General features: G+C 39.0%; 1 pseudogene; it reads left to right on the top strand.

Moving 5' to 3' along the window:
- On the top strand, window positions 7,796-8,507 carry Gm18071 (predicted gene, 18071; annotated as a pseudogene).

Raw genomic sequence — 8,916 nt, 5'->3', positions numbered from 1 at the left:
AAAGAGCTAAAGGTAATTAGAACATTGGGTACAGGCAGAATAATTAATACTGCAAAAAATTCCCTCCACCCATAAGGCACATTAAAATATACAACCAGGCTGCTCCTCCTCTAGGCCTGTTCATAATGAGCTACACTGTGCTCAAAGTGTGTCTTCAATGTCTTCAGTTGTAGCATCAAAACCATGCCAAGAGTCACAATAGCATTATACAAAATCAAAAACACTTATTAAATTCTAATTATGACCGTATAATCATTTCACAAATACTGTGAAAGTACCTGTGGTCATCTTACTACCCATGAACATCTTGAATATGTCTCTCAGTCTCTCTGAGAACTGTTTTCTGCTTTGAGCACAATCTTTATGATCAGTAGGCTAAGAACCCTGATGGTAGTTAACTGCACAGTCTGATCAGTTCAAAGATCCATGTGATACACACAACCCTAACACCCAAACAGGAAAATTGGGTGTTAGCAACATTTGACAAGGTTTGTGAACATTCTTGTAAAGGGATCTGCTGCATAGCGCTTCCCATTGTATCAGCTGAAAACCAATGTAGTGATTATGTATCAACAGCAAGACTTATTAGGCATTCAAGAGCTAAAATTAGTCCCTGAGAATTATGACTGCTGATTTCCAAAAATAAGTGTTAGCCTAAAATTCTCTGCAAGCCACAGGAAATCAATGGAAACGGGAAGGGACTCTTAGCACGCTTACAACCTACACCAACAAGGAAAAAAAATAGTTTCATAAGTCGCACTTTTGGGATTCATTTTTCAGAAATGTCATCTCACCTATAAAGGTTTCTTCTGAGCCAAATACATATCAGACTCTATAACTCTAGCATAAAGGTTTATCAGAGCACAGTGGTAAGAAGCAGAGTGCACCTGGCAAAAGACCCAAACCTGAGATGGGTATCAGCAGGAAGTCATCAGAAAAGAACGAGGGTCAGAGACTTCCTGAGGAAATGGAAGCCCTGGTTCCCAGGCTCCTTGGGGCATTAGAAGAAACACAATTCATTGGAAAAATGTAGTCCAGGGAAGCAATCAAGGATTAATGTTTACTGAAGCAGAGATGAAGCCTAGACCCGTGAAAAGCAAAGAGAGTTTCCCGAACAGGCATCCCTCACACGTGAAGCCGGAAGATGCAGGCAGCAGAAGCACTCATTTATAATAAAACACTGTCTATCACAGAAATATCTCCATCCAGGAGCAATCCACCCAGGACGGTGCCTAGCAAATGAAAGCTTTAAAGGCATTGAGCAAAGGCAGGCAGCTGTGTGGAGTCAGAAGGCTGTGATCAGAAAATCACATAAAATGGGCCACGGGAGGAGTCTGCAGGGAGTAGCCCCAGACAGGAAGAGAGGTATACAGAGAAGGCAGAGAAATGTTTTATGGATTTAACATGAGTCTGTCAGAAGCGAACTGGATGATGCTATAAGCTAAGACTTTTAGAAGTCTATAGGAAGTTTCTCAACATTTTTAATTAACAGGACTCACCAAGACTTAAAAGCAGACTTTTAAGATAACACACTAGTGGGATGCAGAAATATAGAATATTAAAATACTTAATAAAATATAGGCTTTGTGACAAAATGTAGTCCAATTTGTAAGCCTACTATGAGCTCATTCACTGTACTCAGTATCTCTGGTAGAAAAGAAGCATATAATATTGTCCTGGGAATGTTGTCCTGGTGACGCGGGGCACAGAAAGTTAACAGCTATATAGGGGTCTCTGATTTTTACAAATCCTCATAAAATGGATATTATCTGCCACCTTAGTTAGGACTTTGTTGTTATGGTGGTGGTTGTTAATTGGTGCTGGGTTACAGTTTCAGAGGATCAGTCCATTAATATCATGGCAGGAAGTATGGCAGTGTTGAGACAGTCATAGTGCCGAGGAAGCAGATATTCTCCATCTTGGTCTGAAGGCATCTAGAAGGAGGCTTTCTTCCCCAGGCAGGCAGGAAGAGGGTCCACTACACACTGGGTAAAGCTTTAGCACAGGACCTCAAAGCCCACCCCCACAGTGACACAAGGGACACAGGGACATTTAAGGGAGTATCTGTGAAGGAGAGGGTAAGACAGAGGTAAGGGACCAATAAGTGGATACTGGGTGACAATCTATAGTGACATCGAGATGAACCATGATGGAGGAATATTATACAACCTTTGAGCTCTAAACTTTTCATCTACTAAATAAATAAAGAACTTGCTTCCTGAATTGTTATGAAAGTAAATGACTTGGCCGTAATTAAATATGAAGCAAATTCCTAACACAAATGTTAGCTCTCTCTTCCTGGTACAAGCAAGAAGCAAAGAAACAGAATCAGGGTTCATGATTCGTGAAACTCATCAGAGAAACAGAGCCTTTAAAGCTTTGGGCTTAATTTAGAGTCATTTGGACTCTCTGCTTGAGTAGAAAATGCCAAATTGCTTCTTTTTACAACGTGTTACTATATTTCTATGAAAGTGGTGGGGAAATGTCATTAGCAATGAATATTTAATTGAAAGATGACAATCTAGAGATATAGAGACTTAAGTGGAGATGATAAATAGAAACTGAAAATTCATTAAGTATGTGTATTCCTACTTAAAAATAAGATATTCATTTTAGGAACCAGTGAGCATCAGAAAACTCATGACAAAAGTATGGATTATAGCTATAAACACTAAGTCTTTCTGCTACTTACACTCTAGATAATGACAAAGGCTAGTAAGCCACTCTCTTTAAGAGAACACTTTATGAGTTTTTAATAAATGAGCATATCTGAGCTTCCAATCTATATTTCAACTTTTTAGCACATATTTAAACTTTTATTTTATTTTAAACACAGTATTTTATTGATTATTTGGGGGGTTGGTATAATGCATTCTGTCATCCTTACTTCCCAGTCCTCCAAGTTCCCAGACACCCTGGTGGCCCTCCCTCCAAAATGATTTTTTTGAAGTTAAATTTGTGTTGTTCATATAGTAGCTGGGACATGGTCAGTCTTTGGGAGGCCATCCTCTTAATGAAAAGTGAGTTGTGCCCCACTCCACCCCTGCCACCAGCCTTCTATTGTAGAGAACTACACTTCAGCATTTTTATAGTCAAAGATGCCTTCTATGTCTCTCATTCTCAACTGTGAGTCAGCAGTCATCCATACGATTGGAGAAGAAGCCTCTTTGTCCTTCACAGTCAGCAAGTGCATGGATCATGGGCTTCTACATAGTATCTAGCAACAGCATGGACCACAGACATATGCCTAGCCTCCAGCATCAGCATGTGTTATGGACCTCAGACACCACGCAACGCAAGAGACAACCTGGCCCCACGTATATCAACATGGCTTCAGATGGCAGCACAGAGCATGGACATCTCTATGGCTTCTGGAGTCAACACAGGTCACAAACATCAGCATGGTCCTTGCCAGCAACTCAGCCCATAGACATCAACATGGTTTTAGCACAAAAACAGACCACAGACATCTGTAAGGCCTTTAATGACTACATAGGCCATGGTCATCAACATCTTCCCATGATGCAACAAGATCCTGGACCCATACATGGCTCCCAGCAACAGTATATACCAAGGATATCAATATGACCTCAGGTGAGAGCAGAGGCCACTCACAGGCCATGGAGAGCAAAAGTCCCCCCCCCCCCCCCACACACACCCAAGTTGCATAGGAAGATGGTTTTTTTGAACTTTTTAATTTTTTTCTCTCTTTTTTTTATTAGGTATTTTCTTCAATTACATTTCAAATATTATCCCAGAAGTCCCCTATACACTCCCCCCACTCACCTACCCACCCACTCCCACTTCTTGGCCCTGGTGTTCCCCTTTACTGAGGCATATAAAGTTTGCAAGACCAATGGCCTCTCTTCCCAATGATGGCCAACTAGGCCATCTTCTGCAACATATGCAGCTAGAGACACGAGCTCTGGGGGTACTGGTTAGTTCATAATGTTGTTCCACCTATAGGGTTGCAGACCCCTTTAGCTCCTTTGGGACTTTCTCTAGTTCCTCCATTGGGTGCCTATGTTCCATCCAATAGCTGACTGTGAGCATCCACGTCTGTGTTTGCCAGGCACCAGCATAGCCTCAAAAGAGACAGCTATATCAGGGTCCTTTCAGCAAAATCTTGCTGGCATATGCAATGGTGTCTGCGATTGGAGGCTGATTATGGGATGGATCCCTGGATATGGCGGTCTCTAGATGGTCCATCCTTTCATCTCTGCTCCAAACTTTGTCTCTGTAACTCCTTCCATGGGTGTTTTGTTCCCAGTTCTAAGAAGGGGCAAAGTGACCACACTTTGTTCTTAGTTCTTCTTGAGTTTCATGGTTTGCAACTTGTATCTAGGGTATTCTAAGTTGCTAGGCTAATATCCACGTATCAGTGAGTACATATCATGTGAGTTCTTTTGTGATTGGGTTACCTCACTCAGGTGATGCCCTCCAGGTCCATCCATTTGCCTAGGAATTTCATTAAATCATTCTATTTAATAGCAGAGTTGTACTCCATTGTGTAAATGTACCACATTTTCTGTATTCATTCCTCTGCTGAGGGACATATGGGTTCTTTCCAGTTTCTGGCTACTATAAATAAGGGTCCTATGAACATAGTGGAGCATGTGTCCTTATTAACAGTTAGAACATCTTCTGGATATATGCCCAGGAGAGGTATTGCAGGATCCTCTGATAGTACTATTCCCAGTTTTCTGAGGAACCGCCAGACTGATTCCAGAGTGGTTGTACAAGCTTGCAATCCCACCAACAATGGAGGTGTATTCCTCTTTCTCCACATCCTTGCCAGCATCTGCTGTCACCTGAATTTTTGATCTTAGGCATTCTGATTGGTGTGAGGTGGAATCTCAGGGTTGTTTTAATTTGCATTTCCCTGATGATTAAGGATGATGAACATTTTTTCAGGTGCTTCTCAGCCATTCGTTATCCCTCAGGTGAGAATTCTTTGTTTTGTTCTGAGCCCCATTTTTTAATGGGGTTATTTGATTTTCTGAAGTCCAATTTCTTGAGTTATATATATATACATATATATCCACCTTCTTGAGTTACATATATATATTGGATATTAGTCCCCTATCTGATTTAGGATTGGTAACGATCCTTTCCCAATCTGTTGGTGGCCTTTTTGTCTTATTGACAGTGTCTTTTACCTTACAGAAGCTTTGAATTTTATGAGATCCCATTTGTCAATTCTCGATCTTACAGCACAAGCTATTGCTGTTCTATTCAGGAATTTTTCCCCTGTGCCCATATCTTCAAGGCTTTTCCTCACTTTCTCCTCTATAAGTTTCAGTGTCTCTGGTTTTATGTGAAGTTCCTTGATCCACTTAGATTTGACCTTAGTACAAGGAGATAAGAATGGATATATTCCCATTCTTCTACATGATAACCACCAGTTATGCCAGCACCATTTGTTGAAAATGCTGTCTTTTTTTCCACTGGATGGTTTTAGATCCCTTGTCAAAGATCAAGTGACCATAGGTGTGTTGGTTCATTTCTGGGTCTTCAATTCTGTTCCATTGGTCAACTTGTCTGTCACTATATCAATACCATGCAGTTTTTATCACAATTGCTCTTTAGTACAGCTTTAGGTCAGGCATGGTGATTCCACCAGAGGTTCTTTTATCCTTGAGAAGAGTTTTTGCTATCCTAGGTTTTTTGTTATTCCACATGAATTTGCAGATTTCTCTTTCTAATTTGTTGAAGAATTGAGTTGGAATTTTGATGGGGATTTCATTGAATCTGTAGATTGCTTTTGGCAAGATAGCCATTTTTACTATATTGATCCTGCCAATCCATGAGCATGGGAGGTCTTTCCATCTTCTGAGATCTTCTTTGATTTCTTTCTTCAGAGACTTGAAGTTCTTATCATACAGATCTTTCACTTCCATAGTTAGAGTCATGCCAAGGTATTTTATATTATTTGTGACCATTGTGAAGGGTGTTGTTTCCCTAATTTCTTTCTCAGCCTGTTTATCCTTTGTGTAGAGAAAGGCCATTAACTTGTTTGAGTAATTTTATATCCAGCTACTTCACTAAAGCTGTTTATCAGGTTTAGGAGTTCTCTGGTGGAATTTTTGGGGTACCTTATATATACTATCATATCATCTGCAAACAGTGATATTTTTACTTCTTCCTTTTCAATTGTATTCCCTTGATCTTCTTTGTTGTCAAATTGCTCTGGCTAGGACTTCAAGTACTAAATTGAATAGGTAGGGAGAAAGTGGGCAGCCTTCTCTAGTACCTGATTTTAGTGGGATTGCTTCCAGCTTCTCACCATTTACTTTGATGTTGGCTACTGGTTTGCTGTAAATTGTTTTTTATCATGTTTAGGTATGGGCCTCAAATTCCTGCTCTTTCCAAGAATGGGTTTTGGATTTTGTCAAATGATTTCTCAGAATCTAATGAGATGATCATGTGGTTTTGTCTTTGAGTTTGTTTATATAATGGATTATGTTGATGGATTTCCATATATTAAACCATTCCTGCATCCCTGAAATGAAACCTACTTAGGCAGGATGGATGATTGTTTTGATGTGTTTTTGGATATGGTTAGTGAGAATTGTTATTGAGTATTTTTACATCGATATTCATAAGGGAAATTGGTCTGAAGTTCTCTATCTTTGTTGAGTCTTTCTGTGGTTTAGGTATCAGAGTAATTATGGCTTCATTGAATGAATTGGGCAGACTACCTTCTGTTTCTATTTTGTGGAATAGTTTGAGAAGAACTGGAATTAGATGTTCTTTGAAGGTCTGATAAAACTCTGCACTAAACCCATCTGGTCCTTTTTTTTTTTTTTTTTTTTTTTTTTTTTTTTTTTTTTGGTTGGGAGGCTATTAATGACTGCTTCTATTTCTTTAGGGGATATAGGACTGTTTAGGTCGTTAATCTGATCCTGATTTAACTTTGGTACCTGGTATCTGTCTAGAAATTTGTCCATTTCATCCAGATTTTTCAGTTTTGTTGAGTATAGACTTTTGTAGAAGGATCTGATGGTGTTTTGGATTTCTTCAGGATCTGTTGTTATGTCTCCCTTTTTATTTCTGATTTTGTTAATTAGAATACTGTCCCTGTGTCCTCTAGTGAGTCTGTCTAAGGGTTTATCTATTTTGTTGATTTTCTCAAAGAACCATCTCCTGGTTTGGTTGATTCTTTGAATAGTTCTTCTTGTTTCCACTTGGTTGATTTTGCCCCTGAGTTTGATTATTTCCTGCCGTCTACTCCTCTCGGGTGAATTTGCTTCCTTTTGTTCTAGAGCTTTTAAGTGTGTTTTCAAGATGCTAGTGTGTGATCTCTCTAGTTTCATTTTAGAGGCACTCAGAGCTATGAGTTTTCCTCTTAGAAATGTTTTCATTGTGTCCCATAAGTTTGGGTATGTTGTGGCTTCATTTTCATTAAACTCTAAAAAGTCTTTAATTTCTCTCTTTATTCCTTCCTTGACCAAGGAATCATTGAGGAGAGTGTTGTTCAGTTTCCACTTGAATGTTGGCTTTCTATTATTTATGTTGTTGTTGAAGATCAGCCTTAGTCTGTGGTGATCTGATAGGGTGCAGCATTACAGGCTGTGCACAGCAACAGCCGCGCTCACACCCTCTCCCCGTTGCATAGGATGATGGTATTTTTGAACTTTTTAATTTTTTATATTAGAGGAGAAAGAAGCCCTGAGAACTAGTATACTAAGAGAAAAATCTATAAATAAAACATGAGCCTTAATAATCAATATCATTAAAAGTGCATGATTTGAGGTCTTTTTCATGGCAACCCCAAGCAGCCAACTGTGTCAATGTGAAGCTGAATGTCTCCTTCCCAGCCACCTGCTGTCAGAAATTCATTGGAGTGAAACATACACACAGCTTAGTACATTTTATGAGAAGCCAAGGCCACAGAAGTAACATTGATACCCTAGATGAAGGGTGGAAAGATTATACGGTATGTTACCCTAAAACAAGGTGTCATGATCCATCGCAGAGTGATCTTGCTGTTTAGTGATGGACATTCTTGTTGCAGATGAAGAACTGAAGAGAGGAAGTGTCTGTCTGTTCAGAAGTGCATTTTGAATCCCAATCTGAATCCTCTTGACTTGGTTATTTTAAACAAAGGGGAGAATGATATTCCTAGACTGATAGATATTACTTTGTCTTTGCAGTAGGACCCCCAAAAGAGCTAGGAGAATCATATAGCTTTTCAATTTTTCTAAAGCAGAGGATGTCAAGCAATCTGTTGTCAGAAAGCCCTTAAATGAAGAAGGTGAGAAGCTTAGGACCAAAGTAGCCAAGTGTCAGTGTCTTGTTACTCCACATGTCCTCTAACTGATGAATTGCTCTGAACAAACAACACGCCAAGGAAAACAAGGAGGCTGCAAAATATGCTTAACTCTTGGCCAAGGTCATAAAGGAAGCTAAAATTAAATAAATAAAAATGCCAAGAACAGATTGCAAAGAAACAGAGATGTAGGCTGCCCTCTTTAAGAGATTCTACTTCTAAGTCTAGTCAAAAATATGTCTTTAAGAGTAGCAAATAAATGATCAGACCTTGGGGCGGGGGGAAGCATTCGGAAAAGTGATTCAGAAAAGTGTGTCACTTATTTTTATATTGCTATGGTCTTCTAAAAATATTTTGAGCTAATTAATAAAATCCATGTATATAAATAAACTCAAAAATATAAAACAGAACAAAGAGAAAAATACAGAACACAAAGACAAAACAAGAGAGGGGTGAGAAGGAATATAGGAGAGAGGAGAGTGAACGCCAATGGAAAATAAGTAATAAAATCAAATTGAATCCTGAATACTTGAGCTATCATTTGATTTATTGTTTTGTTTTGTTACTTTTTTTTTAATTTCGGTCTTTTGTTTTTTAAGAATTTACTCTAGAAATTTGGCTTTTAGTATACAACAGTCTAAGCA

Source organism: Mus musculus, chromosome 14 (assembly GCF_000001635.26).
Source record: "Mus musculus strain C57BL/6J chromosome 14, GRCm38.p6 C57BL/6J".
Classification (NCBI taxonomy): domain Eukaryota; kingdom Metazoa; phylum Chordata; class Mammalia; order Rodentia; family Muridae; genus Mus; species Mus musculus.
This window is presented reverse-complemented; position numbering and strand designations above follow the sequence as displayed.